The 16,512-nt window shown below is 42.3% G+C and overlaps 1 long non-coding RNA gene across 1 annotated transcript; it reads right to left on the bottom strand.

Annotated features, from left to right (window-relative positions):
• Positions 1-1,282: 1,282 nt before the first annotated feature.
• On the bottom strand, positions 1,283-11,388 carry LOC125135697 (uncharacterized). Its single transcript, XR_007137032.1, has 4 exons — positions 11,318-11,388; positions 6,754-7,123; positions 2,474-2,646; positions 1,283-2,080 (listed from the first exon to the last, which is right to left on the bottom strand). It is a non-coding gene; the product is annotated as an uncharacterized LOC125135697 (long non-coding RNA).
• Positions 11,389-16,512: the final 5,124 nt, after the last annotated feature.

Here is a 16,512-nt window from a genome sequence, read left to right as displayed (position 1 = left end):
GCCACGACAGGAACTCCCCAGCACAGGAATTTATGTGAGTGATTAATGAGAGTCCATATATGAATCTGAAGCATGATTTAAGAAATAAGGAGATGAGCATCGTATGATATATAATATATAGAAAAAAAAGTTTTAAGGCTTATCATTTGCTTGCTTTCTTAATTTTAAAAAATATGAGACAAGCAGTGATAATATGTCCTGAAAATGTCTCCATAATACTGGGATACTTTCTAGAAAATAAAAAATTATCGTTTTTTCTCTCCATGTGTTTGTTTTGATGCTGAATCAGAAGATAACAGTGAAGGTATTTAAACATGCAGGGGCCAGGTAGGGTTAGTTCCCTGAGCCAAGGGCCAGCCCCATGTTTATTAGCTGCCTCGATTTCCCTACATGTAAAATGAGGCTTAAAAATAATACTTCCACAGAGTTCCCATCATGGCTCAGTGATTAACGAATCCGACTAGGAACCACAAGTTAGCAGGTTCGGTCCCTGGCCTTGCTCAGTGAGTTAAGCATCCGGCGTTGCCTTGGACTGCAGTGTAGGTTGCAGATGCGGCTCGGATCCCACGTTGCTGTGGCTCTAGCGTAGGCCGGTGGCTACAGCTCTGATTTGACCCCTAGCCTGGGAACCTCCATATGCTGTGGGAGCAGCCTAAGAAATGGCAAAAAGACCAAAAAAAAAAAAAAAAAAACTTCCTCATAGGGTGGTGGTGAGATTGAATCAGAGTTGGTGTAAATTATACACTGTAGAGCCTTGCATAGAACACCACTGATAAACACGTGCTCTTCTCAGTATTATTATTATCCACAGTTTCTGGTACCTTGTGAGTACATGATAAATGCTGAGTTGATCAATTTTATTTAGCAATCTTTTTTTTTTTTGGTCTTTTCAGGGCAGCACCTGCAGCATATGGAGACTCCCAGGCGAGGGGCTGAATTGGAGCTGTAGCCACTGGCCTACACCACAGCTCATGGCAATGCTGATCCTTAACCCACTGAATGAGGCCAGGGATCGAACCTGCATCCTCAAGGAGGCTAGTCAGATTCTTTTCCGCTGAGCCATGACGGGAACTCCCATTCATTGTATTTTTGTATTTGCCTTCTCACAGACCAAAAACAGAGGTATGAAAGATGTCATTTTCATCCTGTTTGGAATCAAATGTACACTTTTCCTGTGAGCCGCTGACAGCACAATGCTAAGCCATCCCGTGGCACAGTTCAAAAGCACAAGATTGAAATGAAGGAGGTGGAAGAATATTGCTGGTTTGGGAAAGGATTCATTTCTATGGAAAAACAGAAGCTCTGAGTTAAAAAAAAAAAAAAAAAGTTGACTCTTTTACAGAGAAATGTCCACCCCATGCAGAGCCAGAAAACTTACTTCCCCTATTAGTTTTACAGAATTTTTGCAAAGTGCTAAAGCAATGTAATGTCGGGATACAATGATGCTAAGAAAAATAAATGAATGCTTTTAAAAGCTTCAGGCACCCATATGCAAAGGCCGCTAGGCATTTTAATAGGAGATAAGTAAGAACCATTAATCATGGTTTCCAGACGTTTCATCACATTACCTTAGGCAACTGTGGCCAGGCTGAGGCCTGGTACTGTGAGAAGGAAGCTGCTGGTCCCGGATAAAATAGTGATTTTTATCTACACTTTCCACGTGGCATTTTGTCTACACTTCCACCTTCTTACAAGTGAGTCCAAAATTGTACCTGTTGACAACTTAATTTTTCCCCCCTTTTTTTGCCCTCCCCTGAGGAAAAGGTAATAAAATCAGTGAAACGTGCATTTCTTTGCTTGGCATAAATTTTGGTTATCTTGAGCTAGACGAGTTGGGAGAAGCCCCCACGGGCGTTGGCGTGGCTTAGGCAGGGACCCTGCTTCCATCCACGCGTGGAGTCACAACGTTTATTAATAGAATCCTTGGCCTTTTTAGATTCAAAGCCTTCTTGGGGAATCTGATGAAATGCTGAACCCTTGTTCCTCAAAACACACGCTGGAAAATAGTACATCCACCGAGTCCCCAAAGATCCACGTCTGTCTTGAGACCCTCCGCGATGGTCCCACGCAGATGTCATGCCTACGTTGCAAAGCAGTGAGAACCACATGGAGAATGATTTTTTTTTTTTTTTCAAATGCCACCTAGGAACAAATTGGTAACCTCGCTCACCTCTCTTTTGCCTCAAGTCTTTTTTTTTTTTTTTAATCCTCGGTCACACCTGCGCATGGAACCCGCGCCACAGCAATGACCTGAGCTGCTGCAGTGACAGTGCTGGATCCTTCACCTGCTGTCCCACAAGAGCTCTCTAGTCTCCACCCTTACAACTCGCTTTCCCAAGTTTCTGGCATTTTCTTACATCAAAGTTACAAATCAGCTGGATGGGCGTTCCAGATTCAACAGCCATTCAGCCACGTCTGTGGCAGAATTTCATCTCCCCCATCCTAAGCAGGCCTTTAAAACAAGGCATCTTACCTTATCAGGAAGAGTATCATCCGTGCTTCCTTAAATGCCGTGACCGTGAAGTCAGTGACTCCCGGCAGCTCTGTCCACCCCCGCTCTTCTCATGGTTCACCCGCCAACCTGTGTGCCTGCTCCTCCGCCCTGGAGAGCAGATGGGGTTCTGGTTCTCTTCTCTGCAACCGTCTCTTTGGAGCAGAGGGTCCGAGTCAGCTTTTCATCCATGATTTGATGACTCTTCTTCTACATCTGAGTTAACTTCTACTGTAGTATCCTCCTTTTTTTTTTTTTTTTAATTTAAAAAAATTTTTTTTTAAGAGCCACACCTGCCGCATAAAGAGGTTCCCAGGCTAGGGGTTAAATCAGAGGTGTAGCCCCTGGCCTACACCACAGCCACAGCAATGCAGGATCAGAGCCAGAGTCTGTGACCTACACGGCACCACCAAATCCTGAACCCACTGATCGGAGCTGTAGTCCCATCTTCAACCTACACACCACAGCTCACGGCAATGCAGGATCCTTAACCCACTGAGCGAGGGCAGAGAATAAAGCTGTGTCCTTGTGGGTGCGAGGCAGATTCCTTTCAGCTGAGTCGCGATGGGAACTCCCCATCATCTCAGTGTAACTACTCTTGCACGGCATCTGCTTTTTATGTGGTTGAAACGAATACGCATGAGGAAAGCACAATTTTTTAAATATTTTAAAGCTTGGAGTTCCTGTCATGGTGCAGCAGAAATGGATCTGACTGGGAACCATGAGGATGTGAGTTCAGTCCCTTGCCTCACTCAGTGGGTTAAGGATCCTGCACTGCCGTGAGCTGTGGTGTAGGTCGAAGATGGGACTAAAGCTCCGATTCGACCCCTAGCCTGGGAACCTCCATATGCCGCAGGTGCGGCCCTAAAAAGACCAAAATAAATAAATAAATAAATAAATAAAATAAAATAAAATAAAATAAAAAAATAAATTTTAAAGCTTGATATTCCGGACTCGCTATTTGACCTTTAGATGCTTTAATAGAGTGACAAGACCACCGGGGCAAGAATAAAAATGGTTCTGTGTATTTTAAAATGTACTGAAAAGAAAAATGTGTGTTTGAGCATTTGCGTTTCCTTCAGAGGATAACAGCAAATCTGGCATTGTCACTGCAGCAGCTAGGGTTGCTGCTGTGACGAGGGTTCGATCCCTGGCCCAGGAACTTCTGCATGCTGCGGGTGCACCCAAAAAAGGAAAAAAAAAATGAGTGTTTAAAGCAAGTCTTATTTCCTATAATTGCTTTGAGTAGGTGTTACTGATTGCTTGCTTACCTCAGGAGGACATTTAGTAAATAATGATACAGGTTATATTTAATAGTTTAAATAACAATGAGTCAGATGTGTCCTGTGTTGCAATATGTTGCATACATGAATTTAAAATTTTATGTAAAATCATTATTTAATGATTGTATTAAAGTTGCACATAAATTCGCTAATCTGCACATGTGCAATTTTTGGAATGAAATTCCTGCTTTTTTGTTAATGGTCAGAATTGAGAATATGGCAGTATTTTATATGTAGAAGTGTTTGGGGGGAAATAAAATTTTTTTGTCTACTGTACATAATTCAAAGAAATGGGGAAGAAGGGCAGTAAGGGAAATAGAAATTGTTTAGAAAGCACAGGGTAATGACGGAGTTCCTGTCGTGGGGCAGTGGTTAACGAATCCAACTAGGAACCATGAGGTTGTGGGTTCAATCACTGGCCTTGCTCAGTGGGTTAAGGATCTGGTGTTGCCGTGAGCTGTGGTGTAGGTCCCAGACACGGCTTGGGTCCCATGTTGCTGTGGCTGTGGTGTAGGCTGGCAGCTACAGCTCCATTTTGACCCCTAGCCTGGGAACCTCCATATGCCACGGGAGTGGCCCAAGAAAAGGCAAAAAGACAAAAAAGGAAAAGAAAAGAAAGCACAGGATGAGAAAGAGAATGGAATTTATACTGGCGACAGCAAAGAGTGTAGGAGAAGAAGAAAGAACATGAGCAAAAAAACAAGTGTTGACATCCTCTTCATTTTTTAAATTAAACGTTTTCTTATGGAAAATTTCAAACATACACGAAAGCAGAGAGAACATTACGAATAAACTTGTACCTATCCATCAGGTAGCTTCAGCAATCATCAACACAAGGTTGATATTGTTTCACTTACGCGAAACCTCCATCCTCTGTATTATTTTGAAGCATATCCCAGGCGTTGCATTGTTTCATGAGTTAAGTATCAAAGTAGTTTTTTTTTTTTAAATAATAAAAAAAACCCTTTAAATATGAAGTTATCTTTGGATTCAGACAGAGCAGAGTTCAAATTCTAGCCGCGGCACAACAGCTGTGGGGCCTTGAGCAAAGGCACTCACTCTATACATATTTATTAAGCATCATCTGGAAACCCAGAGGCAAACAAATACATTGAATAATTTCAGAGAGAGATGGATGTAAAGGAGGAAGTAATAAAACAGGGCAACGCCACCGAAAGTGCCTGGCGGCCTCCTTCGCACTGGGTGGTTGGGAGGGAATAAGCCCTTTTCCACTACTCCAGCTTCCGGTTCTGAGAAAGAGGACCTGACCTGTGTCTCCTGTGGCTCTTGAGAGTTAGTTAACATCTGAGAACGTGTTTAGCACATGCCTGGCACGTGGCTGGCTCTCCATGAGGGAAAGACCGGATGGTTGATTCTCATCCACGAGCTCCCCTTCCCAGGAAGGGCCGTGATGGACCACGTGCTTCATTCTCACTGAAGATGCATTGAGGTGTGCTGGGCTCACTGCCACAGCTAGAGCCTGTCGGTAAAGGCTGTCGGCTCTGATTTTATTTCCCCACAGGGCACCTTATTCTCAAATCTGGTGAATCTCTGGAGTTGCATCGGTAACATAAGGTTACATCGGACCTTTCTCTCTTTCCTGCTCCTCCCCAACTTTGTGGGAAATAACTGGCTTATAAAGTCACCATATTTTTAGGTAGAAAAGACTATTTTCTTTTTGTGCTGAAGCATTTGAGAAGAGCTGCTTAAAACCTTAAATTCATTAAAAAAACATCTTTCGAGATTGAGTTTTACAGTTTCCAATTTGGCAGACACATAATTCTAATCCAAACAAAGTGCTGCTGGCAGTCTATCAAAAAAATGGAAAATTTCAGGTTTTAGGAATGGCTACTTTTCTGGGATTTAATGATCTTTTTCATAAAATTTTAGCAGATCAACTTTTATTTACATTAAACATAGGCTTTGATCCAAACTCCATGTAATGAAGCAACAAACAAGGAAAAAAAAAAATAGAAGTCAATACAGTCATTCACTTCCTTTAGATTTGGGAAACGCAGGGCCAATGAGTGGTGTTTATACAAATCCTGCCTGCTTATGGCTGAGTAAATTTAAAGAACACAGGCTCTCATTCTGCAGGAATGGGTAAACAGTTTCAGCCATCCCTGTTGCTTAATCCTAACTGGAACAGTAAGAAGGCTGAGGATGGATGATGAGCTTTAAGACTAGCTTCTCATTTTTTTTAATCATTTTATCATTTTATCTTTTTTATTTGATTATTTTTTTATCATTTTATCATTTTTAATCATTTTATCATTTTTTATCATTTTATCTTTTTTATTTGATTATTTTTTATCATTTTATCATTTTTTATCATTTTATCTTTTTTATTTGATTATTTTTTATCATTTTATCATTTTTAATCATTTTATCATTTTTTTATCATTTTCCGCCCTGCCCCCGCCCCATCGGGATTTACACGGAGATCTACCAGGATTTTTTGCCAGTCCTATCAGCTGACGAGGACCACTGCACCAGTTGGCCCCTTGGCCTCTCAGTGCGGCTGGCCCAGGCTTGCACAGGTCCTCTCTTGGCTGGGGCTTTGCTGCTGCCTGGTTGCCTTTTCACTTCTGAGACTCTAGTCTCCGTGAGGGGTGGTTTTCAACCCTTGTAAAAATCTCCTCCATCCCTCCCGGGTACTTAGACCTGGGAAATCCTTTGCTCCCTTCCACCAAACAACCTTCTCCGTCACTTTCAGGAAGCAGCCTCCTCCTCAGGCACCTCACGGAGCCAGAGCACAGCTGCCCGGTGCCTTCGCTTCCCTGGATCCTTCCGATTTTGTCTCAGACTCTCCCTCTATTATCCTTTGCTCCTGTTGGGTCTCCCAAGCACGGCGTGTGTATTTCCACCCCTGAGTAAAATTCAGTCCCCTCATCCTCCCAACCAGGTTAGGTGTCAATTGCCACGGTACCAAATTCCCAACAAGTTAGAGGTTGAAACAACACGGGGTTCTTCACTCACGGTTTTGCAGGTCAGAAGACCAGCTTGGGTCCCAGTGGAATAAAATCAAGGTGTGGGCTGATGGTCCTCCTTTCTGAAGGTCCCTGGGGAAAACTTGTTTCCTGCTCGTTTGGGTTGTTGGCAGAATTCAGTTCCTCATGGTTGCAGGACTTATGTTCCTGCTTCTGCATTGGCTGTAGCTTGAGGACCACAGGCAGTGCTGAGAGGTCACTGCATTCTTTGGCTGGTGGCCTCTTGCCTCGCTCTTCGAACCCAGCAATGGCAGCCTGGGTCTTCACATCCTCCATCTCCGTGATGCTCTTTTCTGCTGAGCTTTTCTACATTTAAGCACTCCTGGGATTGGGCTCAGCCAGACAATCCAGGATAATCTCTGTAAATTAAGGTCAGCTGATTAACAAGTCCGCCTCCATCCAGAAACATAATTCCCTTCTTCTGTGTAACACAACGTAGACAAAGGTTTTGGCGTTAGGACATGGATATTTTGGGGAAACCATTATTCTGCCACTACCACACCAATTAAAAAATATATTTATATGTACTTTCCCTTATTAAACCAATTATAATACACATTCATTAAAATATATGAGTAGAATTAATAATTAATTAGCAGAGACTTTGTGGCTAATGACTATGTGTACAAACCCATGCCTTTGTGGGTTTTTTGTTGTTGTTGTTTACAAAATTGGATTCTTTATACGTACTCATTTTTAAGCCTTTTTTTCCCACTTGATAAATGGAGATTTCTCTATTCTGTTAAAGACGCCTTTATATAATTTTTAGGGATGCATAGTATTCTATTGTCAGAAGTACCATACTTTGACGAATCTCCTTTTGTGGCTTCCATTATTTTTTTGTTGCTACAATAGACATCACTCTCTTCACTCCTTTAAATACGTACTTATTAGCAATAGTTGTTCCACGGTGAACAAGGAAACCTTAGCTTTTGGCGCCATGTAGGATTTGGTGGTGAAGTCTGACAGACATTGAAAATTCTGAGCTGGAGGATTCAAAGATAACATCTGAACTGTCTGTGCTATTGTCCTGGTGATTTCTTCCAAGTGGCAATAACCTACATGTAGCTCCTTCACTAAAACAGGTACTATTTAGAGTGGCCTGCGGTGTAGAGTCCATGGGCAGAAAGAAACTCTTACTATACATAGGTTCTGGTCCAGATGTGTGAAAGAATTCAGGAACAGGAGTGAACATAGCAGACCCAAACTGCCTATTTTCCAGTGGGTGAGAGGAGACAGGCTGTAAATGATGTCTTCATAAAAAAAATAATAATCTCATGTAATATAAGATAAGTAGATAGATGAAAGACACAGGAATGCGAGTGGATGAGTGCAGCGTAGTTTGCAATTTTAAAAAGCAGGGGTGGGGTGTTTCTCTCTGAAATCTGACGTCTTAGGAAAGACTGGAAAGGAGGAGAGCTTTCTATGAGTATCCGGGAGACGAGGTTTCAGGAAGAAAAACCAACCAATGCAAAGGCCCAAGGGACTTTTACTCACACATTTGGAACCGGGAGCTGCCTCCAAGGGGCCTTGCAAAGGCCCAAAGGGACTTTTACCCACCACCTCACACATCTCCAACCAAGAGCTGCCTCCCAGGGGCCTTGGGGAGGGGCCTCTCTGATCGGTCCCTTGTATTTTCCCAAGCCCTTAAATCTTTTTACTCTGAGGCATTTATTCCAGGGCTCAAACAGACCATCAATTAATCCGATCTAGTTTCTACCTTGGGGGGGGAGATGGTGGAGTAGTGGGGGAGGGGGCTTGTGTGACTATTCCCGACCCTTTGAGTGAAATATCTACAAGACAAGCATCCCTTTCTCTTGCTAATATTGACCAGCTCTTCTTCTATTAAAAAGAGTACATTATTATGCTAAGAGAGCCTTAGTTAGACTGATAAGATGGGAGCCTTTTTTTTTTTTTTAAACCTAATTGTCATATACCTTGGCTTTAGGAGGAAGATGGGTAAACCCTCACAAAAGAGGATAAGGGAAAAACACCCCATCCAGATGCAAAATCCTAGAAATAAATGTTTAAAAGAAATCTGTTGTCGACTTACTACAGGGTATTTATTCTTTCTATAGGAATGGCTTCCTTCATAAGCCATGCTTTTAATAACCTTGACCCTTGGACTTTAAGGATCTTGTGATTACTTTCAATTTGGAAAAGTCTGCTTCTCCCGGATCCTTTCACTAAAGATGTGATTCTAGTTGAAATAAAAGGAAGTGTCCCAAAGCTGGCAAGACTAGAGAGAAAAGAGGCTTGGTTTAGGGAGTAGTAGATACATCTACCTGAGACGACCTGGGGACGAAGGACCCCAGCCCCTTCCCTGGCTTAGGGTAGCACAGGACTTAGAAATCAGTACCAGGAAAGAATAAACCCAAATTTATATGAAAAGACAGAAGCGGCTCCTTTATTATAGCCCAACAGTTATGACAAATGAAGACACATCCAAGAACAGATAATGAAAAATTTTGAATTATTGCCATTGTTTCTCATATTCCTGAGACTCCTGAATTAATATAGCATACCAGTCTGAAGATAAAAAGCCAGAAGCTTTATCAAATACATTATGTCTGGCAGATTGTCTACACTGAAGTAACTCAAAGTCCTGGTAGTAGTTTGGGTCTTGTGTAAGAAGCGGCATGGATTTTTCTAGGAGGTATTGATATACTTATCTCTTTATTGGAAGCCAAAATGTCTGACTCCTATGGTTTTATCCTTTGCTCATTGGCGTGTCAGGTGTATTTCTTCTTTATTTCTGATTTAGCTGGATCTGCTTTCTGGAGGAGCCTGGATATTCTCTTCCGTAAGTGTCAAGAATACTGATCCAAGAGGGAAAATGAATTTAAGGCCAATCCTTGAGTAAGAGAGTGCCTAGAAAGTAGCATTAAATGTAATCTAGGCCAAAAACTCAGCTTATGCAACAGTCAGACGTGGGTAGCTTATGAATATGTACAGTAGATGAAGAAATGCTTTAACTTTAAATTATTTTATGTGACAACAAAATATCAAAATTATCCAAAATAGGGAATTATACATTTGCTGGAGGATTTAGGATTTTAAACCTAGTAAAGAAATCTTTTTTTTTTTTTTGCCTTTTAGGGCTGAACCTGCAGCATATGGGAGTTCCCAGGCTAGAGGTCAAATCGAAGTTGCAGGTGCTGTCCTGTATCACAGCCACAGCAACACTGGATCCTTAACCCACTGAACAAGGTCAGGGATTGAACCGGCATCCTCGGTGACACTAGTTGGGGTCATTACCACTAAGCCACAACAGGAAGCCCCAAACCACGGTATCTTGATTTTGAAAAAAATTACCTTCTAGCTTTGTAGATAGATAGGTAGACAGATAGATACATGGAATATATAACTTCCTATTTCTGTATTTTGGGATGTCTCAATATTCATGTTTGTATTTTTATACAAAGATATTGAAATGGAATTTGTTTATAATTATCTAATTTCTGACTGCTGTTGATTGTTCCTCATAATAAAGCTATTTATTAAAAAAACATAATATATAAAAAGCAAGTAATCACTTTTTATGTCTTAAAGTTAGGGATTTGGAGGAGTCTTCTAACTATCTCCTGAATGGAATAGGGAAAAATGAAAAGGCACAATAACTATTTTAATGAAATCTTTTTCCTCGTACCTGGGGTTACGGTGATACACAATGGGTTAATTCAACATACATGGGAACTTGTGGTTCTTAAATGTAGAAATTGTTCCATTGCTAATTTCCCCAGAGACTTCTGCAGTAAATAGTATGAAACGTGCATTAAAATTAGTACATAAAACAGGACTATCTTTTAATAAGTCCTCTTATGCAATGGCATATCTAAAAGACCTTTGGTCTCTATTGCTATATGTTTGGACCTGCCAAAAAAACCAAATTTAAAATCTAATTAAAATGAAATGAAATTGTAATCCCAAAGTGATAATCTATTTCCCCCTTTCCTTTCTATCCCCACACTTAATCTGAAATGCAACCCCCCCTTCCCTAGGAGTCTTCAATCTAAAAGGACAGCATCATATATATATAAAACTTTTTTTTTTTTGCTTTTTAGGGCTGAACCCATGGCATATTCCCAGGCTAGGGGTCCAATCGTAGCTTCAGCTGCCAGCCTACACCACAACCACAGCAATGCCAGATCCAAGCCACGTCTGCGACCTACACCACAGCTCATGGCAATGCCGGATCCTTAACCCACTGAGCAAGGCCAGGGATCAAACTCGCATCCTCATGGATCCTAGTCAGGTTTGTTAACCACTGAGCCACGATGGGAACTCCAGCATCGTATCTTTCATTTTAACGTTTACTATTTTTCTCAGTGTCATGGGACAATACGAATACATTAGTTTTTAAAGCCCAAATAATGGTTCAATTAGAAAGCCAGTGGGATTTTCTAGGAGTACATATGGCCTTAAAAGAATTTAAATGTGCCTTGGAGGGTGTTTTGTCGGCACGTCCCATGCGTTCCACAAATGACATCAACGCTGAACGAATATCACTCCTTCCCGTGCTAATAAATACGTTATAGCTACTGTGTACTTACTTCTCACTCTCATCCAGAAGCTCATACAGCTCACTCTGCAGCAGACACTTGCAAACAGGAGTGTGAAACACAGAGCAAGTTCCAGGAAAAGCAGTTGGCTTTCTTACCTCAAGGCATAAAAAAATAGGCCTTCTGCCAGGTTTTTGGACACCTAATTCTTTACCAAGCTACCTCCCCTCCCTCTCCCTGCCCTCCAGGACCATTCAGAAAGAAGAAAGAAGCCTCCAGTGTGCAGAGGGATAGTGACCCAAGATCTGTTTAGGTTGTAAACATGATTAAGCTACTTTTCCAGAAAGTTCTGGAGCGCTGCTGGTGTTCACTGAAGACGTCTCCCAGGATGGCTGCACTGACATTTTGAAAGAGGCAGGTTGGGACACGTGTGGATGCTCCTCCGTGCTATGTATGAGCCAAGCAGCTTGCTGTGAAAAGCTGTCATTTTTCCCCTGGGTGTGTCAAACCAGTTTCTCCGGCATGCTGGCTATGAAGCTGAGGCTTATCCAAAAGGAGGGGCTGGTGAGGGAGACTGCGGGGAAAGTCAGCTACTTCTTTAAACTTCAGGTGTGAAGAGAAGCGAGGACGAAAAAAAGAAAGGAAAAAAAACCCCCAAAACCCCTGCTATCTTGCAAAGGTCGCTCAATTATCCGTAGTTCCAAAGAGTGGTGCCACCCTCTCTCTGGGCTCATTGGGAATAGAGGGCAAGGTGGGGGCTCAGCTCTGCCCAAGAAGCACAAGATTCAGCCATGGCTCACAGGCTGGGTGGAGACTGGCCTGAGCTGGGGACCCCGCAAACTCATGGCAAACATGAACTTTCCCTGATTGACTCTTAGCCTTACAGGTTAAATCTCTAGAAAAACCTCAAAGTTAACCAAGCAGTTTCTTTCTTTCTTTTTTTTTTTTTTTTTGTCTCTTTGCTATTTCTTTGGGCCGCTCCCGCGGCATGTGGAGGTTCCCAGGCTAGGGGTCCAATCGGAGCTGTAGCCGCCAGCCTACGCCAGAGCTACAGCAGTGCGGGATCCGAGCCGCGTCTGCAACCTACACCACAGCTCACGGCAACACCAGATCGTGAACCCACTGAGCAAGGGCAGGGACCGAACCCGCAACCTCATGGTTCCTAGTCAGATTCGTTAACCACTGCACCACGACGGGAACTCCAACCAAGCAGTTTCTAAATGATCTTTCCACTTTTGGAAAAGACGTAAATCAATATCTAAAATAACCCCATTTGGAGATGCCCCATGGCTCAGGGTAAATGAATCCCACTTGTAACCATGAGGACACGGGTTTGATCCCAGGTCTTCTTCAGTGGGTTAAGGATTGAGCGTTGCCTTGGAGCTGGGGTGTAGGTCGAAGACTCCTCTCTGATCTGGTGTTGCTGTGGCTGTGGTGTAGGCTGGCAGTTACAGCTGTGATTCGATCCCTAGCCTGGGAACCTCCATATGCCGTGGGTGCAGCCCTAAAAAATAAATAAATAAATAAAATAGCCCCATCTGGATTTTTGAAATGGTGTAGAGTCGAACTTTGTTCTCTCTCCAGAGACCAATATCTGTGCTGGTATCATAGGGTAAAACAAATATGTAAAAAACAAAACAAAACAAAACAAAATGACAAACGGGTTTCTCAGTTGCCTGCAAAGCATAGGCAGTCAGAGCTCTTTGGTAGGCCTGCTTTTGCACAAATGCAAATGTTGAGTCAACTTTTCATAATGTATAAAGGCAAACTCGGCCATGCATTGATCATGAAATGAACTTGCAAATGACTGTACTTGCTGGTATAAATCAGTGCCACCCAGCAAAACAGAGGAGCCACATCAGAGCTTGGTTGTTGCTTTTCTCGAATTCTTTCTTAATATATCTGTTTTTTTTTTTTTTAAATGATTCTGACTGTCAACCGGGATTATTAGACTGCATAATGATATTTTTTTATGTCCAAACATATGAATAAGATTACTTTTTCACCGTGTATATTATGGTTATACATGCTTTCTGAAAATGAATTAACATAGAAATAAATCTGTGATGTCAAGAATATACATTAACCTGTTTGGGTCTTATAAATATGTAAAAATAGCACCTAGCTCTTTCCCTTTCTTTCACAGTGGTAGAATATGCTGGATCTAGAACTGGATATTTTTGTATGTTAGCGGGTATAATTATATTTACTTGATACAATTTAACAATAATTTTTTTAAATATGATGTATTTGGTGTTGTACCTGGCGGTCCTGGGAACACAATACTAAGCTTTAATGCAGTCTTATCTTTGTGACTCTCATAACTTTGCCTCGGGTTGACTGATCTATTGTTGTCTGGGCTATTGCGTCAGACTTAGCTGTATCTTTATCCTCTTTGCAAATTGTTCTTCTTTCTTTCTTTCTTTCTTTCTTTCTTTCTTTCTTTCTTTCTTTCTTTCTTTCTTTCTTTCTTTCTTTCTTTCTTTCTTTCTTTCTTTCTTTTTCTTTCTTTCTCTCTCTCTTTCTAGGGCCACACCTGCAGCATATGGAAGTTCGCAGGCTAGAGGTCAAATCAGAGCTGCAGGTGCCAGCCTACACCACAGCCACTGCAACACAGGATCTGAACTGTGTCTGCCACCTACACCACAGCTCAGGGCAACGCCAGATCCTTAACCCACTGAGTGAGGTCAGGGATTGAATCCGCAACCTCATGGATGCTGGTTGGGTTCATAACCTGCTGAGCCACAATGGGAGCTCCCTTCATACTTCTTTCTAAAGCCATCTTTGTCTTCCTCCCCAACTTTTAGTGGCGCAAGGATCCTTCACTGCCACTCCCCATGGGACCTGGTTCTTTGGCCATGCTCTCCAGCATGGAGGCTGGCACAGGCTCTGCACCCACATCTCCATGCCTGCCCTGTCTGCCTCTCCAGTGGAGGTGCACAGGTCCTCCTTGGGGCAGGGAGGGATAAATTGGGAGGATGAGATTAACACACACACTCTATCATGTGTAAAAGGGAGAACTAACCAGGACTTACTGTACAGCACAGGGAGATCTACTCTGTTCTGAAATAACCTATGTGGAAAAAAGAATGGAGATATATATATATACGTGTGTGTGTATATATATATCTATATATATATATATAACTGGTTCATGGTGGCTCAGAACCCAGGTAGTATCCATGAGGACGTAGGTTCAATCCCTGACCTTGCTCAGTGGGTTAAGGATCCGGCATTGCCGTGAGCTGTGATGTAGGTTGCAGACATGGCTCGGATCCTGCATTTTGCTGTGGCTGTGGTGTAGGCCAGCAACTACAGCTCTTATTTGACTCCTAGCCTGGGAACCCCCATATGCCGTGGGTGCTGCCCTAAAAAGACACACACACACACAAAAATGGTCTTTCCATTTTATTTAAAATTTGTTTAGGGCTGCACTGAGGCACATGGAATGCCAGATCTACACCACAGCCACAGCAATGCCAGATCTGAGCTGCATCTGTGACCAACACCACAGCTCACAGCAATGCTGGATCCTTAACCCACTGAGTGAGGCCAGGGATCAAACCTGTGTCCTCATGGATACTGGTTGGGTTTATTATGGCTGAACGAACAGGAACTCCTGGTCTTCCCTTTTTTAAATGGTTAAAAAAAAAATCAAAAGAAGATTACATGAAGTTTGAATTTCAGTGTTGTAAATAAAGTTTTATTGGAACACAGTCACTCTATTCATTCACATATTGTCTATGCCGAAGTTGACAGAGACAGTAAGACCACGTGGCCTGAAAACCCTAAAATAGTCCACTCTCTGGACTTTACAGAAAAGGTTTACTAATCCTTGCAATAGTTGAAAGCTGTCGTATAGAAGAAATAGACTTGTTCTCTTTGCCCCCAGAAATTAGCTACAAATGAGTAAACTAATGGGTTAGTGGGTAACTGATGGGTAAAAACTACTGGTGAGGAGTTCCTGTTGTGGCTCAGTGGTTACGGACCTGACTAGTGTCCATGAGGATGTGGGTTCAATCCCTGGCCTTGCTCAGTGGGTTAAGGATCCGGCGTTGCCCTGAGCTGTGATGTGAGGTCACAGATGTGGTTTGGAGTCTGCATTGCTGTGGCTGTGGCATAGGCCAGCAGCAGTAGCTCTGATTCAACCCTTAGCCTGGGAACTTCCATATGCCTCGGGTTCGGCCCTAAAAAGCAAAAAAACAAAAAACAACCCCCCCCCCCAAAAAAAACTACTGGTGAGTTTCAATTCCATATACAGAAGAGTGTTTTAATAACCAGAGTTACCTAAAAGCGGAATAGACTGTCTTGTAAGGTAGTGAGATCCCTGTCAAAAGAAATATTTAAGTTAAGCTATGTGACTGCTTGAGAGATATAGAAACAGTTTAAGCACAGTTTGGAAACTGGGTCAGAAACCCTTTCAGAAGCCTTCTGAACTTCTGATTTTATGATTCCAAACTTGTTCCAATCTGCCTGTCTCTGCAATCCTGCAAGTACGCATAGGCCACTATTTACATTTAGATTGGATTGAATACTCTTTTGTATTTTTCACTAACTTTTCTTGCTAACTACTATTCCAAATTTGGGAGGACTAACTATTGCTCCAGGAAATACTCACTGCCCCATATGAATATATGCTCCCAAGGTTAGACCTGTTAAATTACTTCTCACATTTATGACATTAAAATTGCCTGATTGTTACAGTACATGGGTTGTTTGTGAGACAAATGGCATTTTCCCTGAATGTAACCATGTAAGTTCTTTGAACCGAAGGAGGATGGCTTTTTCATTGTATCCTCTACCCAACTCAGAGCCTTGCAGATAATAATACTCTGGGCCAGTTGCTATCATAGCAATCATGTATCAGCTCACTTCATGTTTACAGCAACCCTCTATGAAGGGACAGTGACTAATCAAATATACAATCAGGCAACGCAACTGAGGTGCAGCGAGGTTCAGTAACTCAGGCTAGGAGGGCAGTGCCGGTGTTTGAACCTTGGCCGTCTGGATTCAGACTCTGTGCTTGTAACTGCTACACTTGTGGTTGAATAAAGAACAAGGGTATGTATTTTATCCATGAATGGATTGCGAGAGCTCTGAGTGCAGAGATCGAAACTGCCCCTGCTTTGCTTTTCTACAAAGTCGAGCACAGAAATGAGCCCAGGATATTACTGGATAAGAGAAGATTGAGTTCTTGACTTGGAGTAAAGAGACCCATTTCTAGGCTATTGTTTTGTCTATGAGCT

This window comes from Phacochoerus africanus, chromosome 9, assembly GCF_016906955.1.
Source record: "Phacochoerus africanus isolate WHEZ1 chromosome 9, ROS_Pafr_v1, whole genome shotgun sequence".
Classification (NCBI taxonomy): Eukaryota; Metazoa; Chordata; class Mammalia; order Artiodactyla; family Suidae; genus Phacochoerus; species Phacochoerus africanus.
The sequence above is the reverse complement of the archived record's forward strand: the minus strand, read 5'-3'. Positions and strand labels throughout refer to the sequence as shown.